The 9,827-nt window shown below is 31.7% G+C and overlaps 1 long non-coding RNA gene across 1 annotated transcript; it reads left to right on the top strand.

Moving 5' to 3' along the window:
• Positions 1-740: 740 nt before the first annotated feature.
• Positions 741-7,506, top strand: LOC138372206 (uncharacterized). The gene is made up of 3 exons (XR_011230732.1): positions 741-924; positions 1,621-1,727; positions 7,020-7,506. It is a non-coding gene; the product is annotated as an uncharacterized lncRNA (long non-coding RNA).
• The last annotated feature ends 2,321 nt before the right edge of the window (positions 7,507-9,827 follow it).

The raw sequence follows: 9,827 nt of genomic DNA, 5'->3' as shown, positions 1-9,827 counted from the left end.
TTTTAATACCCTATTAATATCCCCTCCTGTTCTGTCTTGTGTTAATGCCATATCACCCTTACCACCTCACTCAAATGTAGATATAAAATCAGAGATACGTTCTAATCAGTTGTGTATTTGTGAAGTCTTTGAAAATGTAATAAGTTTTACGAAACGCGCCCGTGTCGCGTCAGACTAGAAATAAAAATGAATTTTGGAGAAGTGATTTTTGATTTACCTCCAACAGTGAAGCGTAATGTACGAAAGATTGAGAAAATTCGTGTTAGAATTATTAATCTTACTTTTTCGGTCATATTTAATAATATATGTCTACAGGAAAGAATGCTACCAAAATATACTAATATATATATATATATATATATATATATATATATATATATATATATATATATTATAAATATATATATTATATATATATATATATAAATATATATATATATATATATAAATATATATATATATATATATATAAATATATATATATATATATATATATATATATATATATATATATATATATATATATATATATATATATATATATATATATAAATATATATATATATATATATATATATATATATATATATATATATATATATATAAATATATATATATATATATATATGTATATATATATATATATAAATATATATATATATATATATATATATATATATATATATATATATATATATATATATATATATATATATATATATTCAAAATTCGTCAGTGTACTACATTTTTGTTGTTGCTTTTAGGTGTTGCTTTTAACCAGTGTACGTGGGTCTGATTGTGCAACCACGGTTCGAAGAATAATGAAGATATGAACAAACGGCCTGTGGTCACTATACAGTCTGGAAGGGCAAAAGAAGAAATTGGCATTTCTACAAAAACAAGAACTATATAATGTTATTTTAAGTAAGTAACCAAAAAATTAAATAATTTTTTTAAAGTTTAAAATTTACTTAAAAATTTAAATTTTAAGTTAAAAATTTTTAACCAAAAAACTTAATATTTTTCATATTTGGAACCATTCCATAATATTTTCCCAAGCATAAATGATTATATTTCTATCACTTGCTCTTAAGATTGTTTCATTTAATAGAGGTTGGGCATAATTGTTCTCTGCTGCTAATAGAACTGACTGACTTAGCTATAGGAAAATGTAAACTTAATTGGTTTATCCATTACAGTAATTTGCAGTTTATTTCATGATCCTGTGCTTAATACTTGCATAAATAGTAGACTACAAAATGCATTTTTATATCATTAGTATTGAATAATAATAATGCAAATAATTGACTTATAAATGATGTACAATTAATTGGTAGGTAATATTATATTATTAATATTTTTTCATTCTTGCAAAGCCTTAACAAAGCCATTAACATGTTAATATAAACTTGATCACCTTCCACTTATTTTCTCATGTGCTACCTACATGTACAAAACCTTATTCCTAAATGCATATTTTGTTCTGAAACTTGTCCTTTATATGTTGTGTATCACCATCTCTGGAGAGTTTTATCTGATTGATGTATAAATTACTTTTAATTTTACAGAATATTATTGTTATACTGAATTTATTATTATATAAATAACATAATTTTACAGAATCATCTATCAACGCACATCCACAAGTTGAGGAGGAGGATGTGACCTTCCAGATTTCTGAAGTACTGAAACATGCACCAAACAGGCCTGGTGGATCTAGGTACAAGGTAAAATAATTTAAATTTTTTTTTTTTTTTTTTACTAATTGTCCGATATATATATATATATATATATATATATATATATATATATATATATATATATATATATATATAATATATATATATATATATATATATATATATATATATATATATATATATATATATAAATATATATATAATGTGTCATACCTAGTAGCCAGAACGCATATCTCAGCCTACTATGCAAGGCCCGATTTGCCTAATAAGCCAAGTTTTCATGAATTAATGTTTTTTCGACTACCTACCCTACCTAACCTAACCTAACCTAACCTTATCGGCTAATTGACCTAACCTAACCTATAAAGATAGGTTAGGTTAGGTTAGGTAGGGTTGGTTAGGTTTGGTCATATATCTCCGTTAATTTTAACTCCAATAAAAACAAATTAACATCATACATAATGAAATGGATAGCTTTATCATTTCATAAGAAAAAAATTAGAGAAAATATATTAATTCAGGAAAACTTGGCTTATTAGGCAAATCGGGCCTTGCATAGTAGGCTGAAAAGGGCGTTCTGGCTACTAGGTACGACATATATATATATATATATATATATATATATATATATATATATATATATATATATATATATATATATATATATATATATATATATATATATATATATGATCGATGTTCCCTTCGGGAATCTTAATTTTAAGATGAATAGGAAAACCAGGGATATACTGAACATCTTGTATCAGAATCTTTACTTTAAAAAAACATAACGTTTCGAATACTTCTCGTATTTATCATCAGATCTAAAAGAAAAAACAGAAATCACAATCAAATAGCTGGTAAACAAAGAAGTTAGAGTATGTTAATAAGGTGGAAAGGTTGTTAGAAGACCCCTCTAAATTTACGTTGGTTGATATAGACCCATTCTCGTATATTTTGAAATGTGAGGATAAACTGAATAGAGTTTTAAGAAGTTTGAAAGACTCTCTTTTCGATTATACTAAATTACTTGCAACTGGCTCTAAGCCTGGCATCTTATATGGGTTACCTAAAGTTCATAAAACAGGTATACCGATTCGTCCTATTTTATCAGCGATTGGCACTTTTAATTATAAACTGGCTAAGTTTCTGGTTCCATTATTAGAACCATTAACGCATAATGAATTTACTGTGAGAAATTCTCAGGATTTTGTAAAAGAACTTTCCTCTTTAAATTTTGAGTTCCCAACTATAATGGCCAGCTTCGATGTTGAATCACTTTTTACTAATATTCCTCTGTTGGAAACATTGACATCTGTGTAAGTCAATTATTTGCGGACACTAACTTAGTGTCTGGATTTTGTAGTAAAATATTCAGACGGCTGTTAGAAATAGCAGTTAAAGACTCCATCTTTATGTTTAATAATATTTATTATAAACAAATTGATGGAGTAGCAATGGGGTCTCCTTTAGGTCCTGCACTGGCTAATGCTTTTTTGAGTTTTCACGAAATAAATTGGCTTGATAATTGTCCTTCGGCCTTTAAACCAGTCTTGTACAGGAGATATGTAGATGACACTTTTTTGTTGTTTAGGGACCAATGTCATATTGAGAAATTTAGAGAGTATCTTAATGCACAACATAGTAATATACGGTTTACTGCAGAGTGTGAAGTTGATAATTCATTGTCGTTTCTTGATGTAAAAGTGAATAACCTCAATGGGTTCAACACTAATGTTTTTAGGAAACCAACCTTTACTGGTTTAGGTTTAAATTTTACTTTCTTTGTTCCTGATATTTTTAAGAAAAATGCTATTAACACTCTACTGAATAGGGCCTTTGTTTTATGTTCTAATTGGAATAACTTTGATCAGGAAATTAATTTTCTTGTGAAATTTTTTTCAAATAATGGTTATCCTGTGCATATGGTTTATACTTTTATAAGGAATTTCTTAAATAAGAAGTTTCACCCATCGTGTAGGATTACTACAGTGGAAAGGGATCTTAAATATATTAAATTACCATTTTATGGCAGTATTAGCTTTTCTGTAAGGAGTCGTTTGAGGAGACTGTTGCAGCAGTGTTATCCTCAAGTAGACTTTAGATTTATTTTTGTCAACACAAATACCATAGGCTCTTATTTTAAATTTAAAGATAAAGTGCCTACCCCCTTGTGCTCAAATGTCGTATATATGTATAATTGTTCCAGCTGTAATGCTGGATATGTCGGGAGTTCCATTCGGAACTTTAAGATTAGGATACTTGAGCACCGGGATTATCTTTTAGGACTGGATTACCATTGTCTAAACCAGCATTTTCGGAGATTAGAAACCATTGTTATGAGTTTGATCATTCTCTGCTGGAATCTGATTTTAAAATTCTGGACACTTGTATGAATGGCCAGTCAGATTTGAGAGTAATGGAATCCTTATATATAAAGGAGCTGCGGCCTCTGTTAAATAGCAACCTTTCAGCTGTTCAATAGTACACTGTATAGTGCACAGTAGGCCCTGTAATTTGATTTTTAGTTTATTTTGGTAGTTTAATTTTGTTTAGTTTACCATGTCTTTGCCCTTTCTTACTTATTTCAAGTCTTAACATTGTACATTAATATAATCTTTTATTTAGGATATATAATACATTTTTTGGTATTTAATTTTATTTAATATTTGAGTTTTTTATATGATTTTGGTTTGTACTTTATAATTGTCGTTTATTCTGCTTGTATTTTACATACATTTTTTGTAGATTTGTAGTCATTATATAAATATTTGTTATAGTGTTTAGTATCTATGTGTTAGGTATCAAGTTTCACTTCTGATCACTTCACGTAAGTTAATGGAACGGTTTGTTTTAGTAGTTATAAATTTCATCTTGTAGTTTAATGGATTTTAAATTAGTTTTAATATATGTGACAGTTAATAAGTTTAATTTGTATTGATCACTTTAAGTGCACTTAAGTGTTTTGTTTTTTAAGCATTTCCCTTTCTTTGATAGGCAATTATATTCAGTATGAGTTCTTTGTTTACCAGCTATTTGATTGTGATTTCTGTTTTTTCTTTTAGATCTGATGATGAATACGAGAAGTATTCGAAACGTTATGTTTTTTAAAGTAAAGATTCTGATACAAGATGTTCAGTATATCCCTGGTTTTCCTATTCATCTTAAAATATATATATATATATATATATATATATATATATATATATATATATATATATATATATATATATATATATATATATATATATATATATATAGTGTGTGTGTAATTACCTAAGTGTAGTTACAGGATGAGACCGTCTTCCCAGCACTCTGTCATATAACGCTTTGAAACTACTGACAGTCTTGGCCTCCACCACCTTCTCACCTAACTTGTTCCAACCGTCTACCACTCTATTTGCGAAAGTGAATTTTCTTATATTTCTTTAGCATCTGTGTTAAGCTAGTTTCAATCTATGACCTCCTGTTCTTGAAGTTCCAGGTCTCAGGAAATCTTCCCTGTCGATTTTATCATTTCCTGTTACTATTTTGTATGTAGTGATCATATCACCTCTTTCTTCTGTCTTTTAGTTTTGACATATTTAATGCCTCTAACCTCTCCTCGTAGCTCTTGCCCTTCAGTTCTGGGAGCCACTTAGTAGCATGTCTTTGCACCTTTTCCAGTTTGTTGATGTGCTTCTTAAGATATGGGCCAACTTCTGTTGTTGGGCACCACACAACAGCTGCATATTCTAGCTTTGGCGTAACAAAAGTCATGAACAATTTCTTTAGTATATCACCATCCATGTATTTAAACGCAATTCTAAAGTTAGAAAGCGTAGCATAGGCTCCTCGCACAATATTCTTTATGTGGTCCTCAGGTGATAGTTTTCTATCTAGAACCACCCCTAGATCTCTTTCTTTATCAGAATTCTTTAAAGATTTCTCACATAATGTATAGGTTGTGTGGGGTCTATGTTCTCCTGTTCCACATTCCATAACATGGCATTTATTAACATTAAATTCCATTTGCCAAGTGGTGCTCCATATACTTATTTTATCCAGGTTTTCTTGAAGGGCATGCCAATCATCTAAATTTCTTATCCTTCCTATTATCTTAGCATCATCAGCAAACATGTTCATGTAATTCTGTATACCAACTGGTAGATCATTTATGTAGACAATAAACATCACTGGTGCATGAACTGAACCCTGTGGTACTCCACTTGTGACATTTCTCCAGTCCGATACATTGCCTCTGATTACTGCCCTCATTTTTCTATCAGTCAGAAAATTTTTCATCCATGTTAGAAGCTTACCTGTCACCCCTCCAATATTTTCCAGTTTCCAGAACAACCTCTCTATGTGGAACTCTGTCGAATGCCTTTTTTAGGTCCAGATAGATGCAGTCAACCCAACCATCTCTTTCCTGTAATATATCTGTTGCTCGATCATAGAAACTGAGTAAATTCGATACACAGGATCTTCCAAATCGAAAACCATACTGTCTGTCTGAAATTATATCATTTCTCTCCAGGTGTTCTACCCATTTAGTTTTAATTATTTTTTCCAATATTCCAATTCCAATTTTTTCCAATGTGTGTGTGTGTATATATATTTGTGTTGTTGAATATGACCGAAAGTCATAGTCTTTCTGCCCCTCTCCTTACTGCTATTGTTTCTCGCATCTTTGTATTGCTTGTATGTTTGGGCAATTTTTCCCCTTTTCCTAGTTCTGCATCTCTGCTTTAGTATAAATTTTGTTGTGCCATTATCATATATTTCACAAAACTTGACATACATCTCATTTACTTCATGTCCTAACAGCAAGTGTTTGTCAAATTCCTTAAGGAAATATCTGAGTTCCCCATAATGACCTCTCCACAAGTCAGGTTTTTCAACTGCTTCAAGCTCATTTTCTTCCAGATTATAATGCATTGCATACTTTATTCCCAAAAAGACATGGTCACTTTTACCCAAGTGACCATGTCACTTGGGTAAAAGGAGGGAGGTACTGAAAGGAGGAAAAGGGAGGTACCAAAGGAGAGAGGTACTGAATGATAAATATATCTTTCTCTTTCCTGGTAAATATAATATCCAGCATGGAGCGAACATCCCCTTCCCTCATCCTTGTAGCTTGTTTAACATGTAGAAACATGAATGTTTACAGGGTGAGGCTTACGAAATTATATATATATGTATGTATATATATATATATATATAATATATATATATATATATATATATATATATATATATATATATATATATATATATATAAGTTTGTGTGTAATTTATATAAATAATTAAATATTAATTTTGTTAATATCTTTTCAGGGAAAACTTGCAAGTACAATTCGTATACAAGAGGGGCAACAAGAGCCAGAGGATGTCTACTAAGAAAATATATAAGTCTTTATCCTCACACTCTTGATATATGGTCTTCTCTGGTCTCTTTATTTTCTCTCCTCACAAATGTCCCTTTTTTTTATTTATTTTACGTTTCTCTCCTGTTTTTCTTGTCTTTTAATCTCTCCTTTCCTCCTCTCTTCTAACACCTCTCGTTTCCTGTCTCTTCTAGCTTCTCTCTTCCTTTACTTTTTATTTTTGTGGTATTCATTTATGTCATTTTTATCTTGTATATTTTTCTTGTATCTTTTTCTTATCTTGTGTTTCTCTTCCCCTTCTCTTCAATGATTTCTCATTTCACTCCTCTCTCTGTTGTTTCTGTTCTGTCTTCTCTCCTTGCCTTAATTTTGTTCTGTCTCCTCTTTTGTTGTGTGTGTCTTTCTGTCTCTCTCTTTCTCTCTCTCTCTTTCTCTCTCTCTCTTTCTTTCTCTTTCTTTCTCTCACTCTCTCTCTCTCTCTCTCTGGCTCTTTCTCTTTCTTTCTCTCGCTCTCTCTCTCTCTGGCTCTCTCTCTCTGGCTCTGGCTCTCTCTCTCTCTCTCTCTCTCTCTCTCTTTCTCTTTCTCTTTCTTTCTCTCGCTCTCTCTCTCTCTGGCTCTCTCTCTCTCTCTCTCTCTCTCTCTCTCTCTGGCTCTGGCTCTCTCTCTCTCTTTCTCTCTCTCTCTCTCTCTCTCTGGCTCTGGCTCTCTCTCTCTCTTTCTCTCTCTCTGGCTCTGGCTCTCTCTCTCTCTCTGGCTCTCTCTCTCTCTCTCTCTGGCTCTGGCTCTCTCTCTCTCTCTCTTTCTCTCTCTCTGGCTCTGGCTCTCTCTCTCTCTCTCTGGCACTCTCGCTCTCTCTCTCTCTCTCTCTCTGGCTCTCTCTTTTTCTCTCTCTGGCTCTGGCTCTCTCTCTCTCTCTCTCTCTCTGGCTCTCTCGCGCTCTCTCTCTCTCTCTCTGGCTCTCTCTCTCTCTCTCTGGCTCTCTCTCTCTCTCTCTCTCTCTCTCTCTCTCTCTCTCTCTCTCTCTCTCTCTCTCTCTCTCTCTCTCTCTCTCTCTCTGGCTCTCTCTCTCTCTCTCTCTCTCTCTCTCTCTCTCTGGCTCTCTCTCTCTCTGGCTCTGGCTCTCTCTCTCTCTCTCTCTGGCTCTGGCTCTCTCTGGCTCTCTCGCTCTCTCTCTCTGGCTCTCTCGCTCTCTGTCTCTCTGGCTCTCTCTCTCTCTCTCTCTGGCTCTGACTCTCTCTCTCTCTGGCTCTGGCTCACGCTCTCTCTCTCTCTCTGGCTCTATTTCTCTGGCTCTGTGGCGCTCTCTCTCTGGCTCTCGCTCTCTCTCTCTGGCTCTCATATTTCATTTGATTTAAAAATGTCTGAGATTTTTACTTAATCTAAGTTATATTGCATGGTGCTAATATGAATATTATACATGACTGTTTTTTCTTTTTTCTCTCTCTCTTTCTCCCTTTCTTTCTTTCTCTTTCTTTCCTTCTCTCTCTCTTTTTCTTTCTCTTTCTACATGAATATTATACTTGACTGTGTTTACATTCACTTGTAGATTTTTATTTTTAGTTAATTAGTCCTAAACTTTTGATTAATAGATTTTTATTATTATTCATAGAAAAACTATAGTGTTATATGTATACTCGGAAAATTTTACTTGTCTTAGTTTTAAGTAACAATAACTGCTTGTAACGTCAGACTGATCTCAGCATGACATGAATCACAGGCTGCTTGATCACAAAATCTATTGTGTTCACATATTGCATATATAGATTTTTATAGATTTTTAAATTTTTACTTTTATATTCTGTTATAGATATAGTCTATATATTTAGAGCTATTACATATATTTTGTTGTATTACTCATTCTTAATTAAATAAATATAATATTTTAATTCTCTTTTTGTACCCTATTTATTTGTAATTTACACATACATATATAGGATGTCCATTTCTTTCTCAGATATGTCTTCTTTCTTTCTCTCCCTTTCTATTTCAGATATGAATTAAAAAATTATTATACCCTAATTTACCCTAAACGTTTTAATGTAGGTAATTAAAAGATTATAAAAAAGTTTTTAGAAATGTTAATTATTTACGTTCTAAGGTTGTATATAAAAGTTCTCAAAAAACCTTTTCTAAACGTAATTATAAACGTGCTGAAAACAATGAAATGTCGTTTTTAGGATGTTTTAAAAACATGAAAATGTTTGTTGGGATATATATATATATATATATATATATATATATATATATATATATATATATACATTTTTTTTCTTTATATATATATATATGTAAAAGTGAATATAAAACTCTTGTTGGTCAACTCTGCGCATGTTGTGCATCCACTATGGGAGAGCTATTTCATTCAAAAAGTATAATCGTGTGGCTTTATGTTTAAAGAAACAATTTCAAGTACATTCATTGATTGAAAAACATGAATATAAATTCAAGTGTTAATTATAAATGACCAGTTATAAACAAAAAACAGAAGTAGGAAAAATGATATATTGAACCAGACAAAAACATTGGAACGCTCAGGTGATGAGAGGGTAAACAACCGCCGCCATTTTAGCAGCACCCGCCGGTGATGTCCAGCACGAGCATTAAGGGAAAACCTTGACACAAACTGCACTTATCATAAAGAAGAAGCACCACCATTGACCGCCAAGTGCTCACATCAAGTCTAACTCTAAGAAACAACACTCAAGCCTTGACGCTTCTCCCAACATCCGGGGAAGAAAACCTTCACACAAACTGCAC

Source organism: Procambarus clarkii, chromosome 38 (genome assembly GCF_040958095.1).
Source record: "Procambarus clarkii isolate CNS0578487 chromosome 38, FALCON_Pclarkii_2.0, whole genome shotgun sequence".
NCBI lineage: Eukaryota > Metazoa > Arthropoda > Malacostraca > Decapoda > Cambaridae > Procambarus > Procambarus clarkii.
This window is presented reverse-complemented; position numbering and strand designations above follow the sequence as displayed.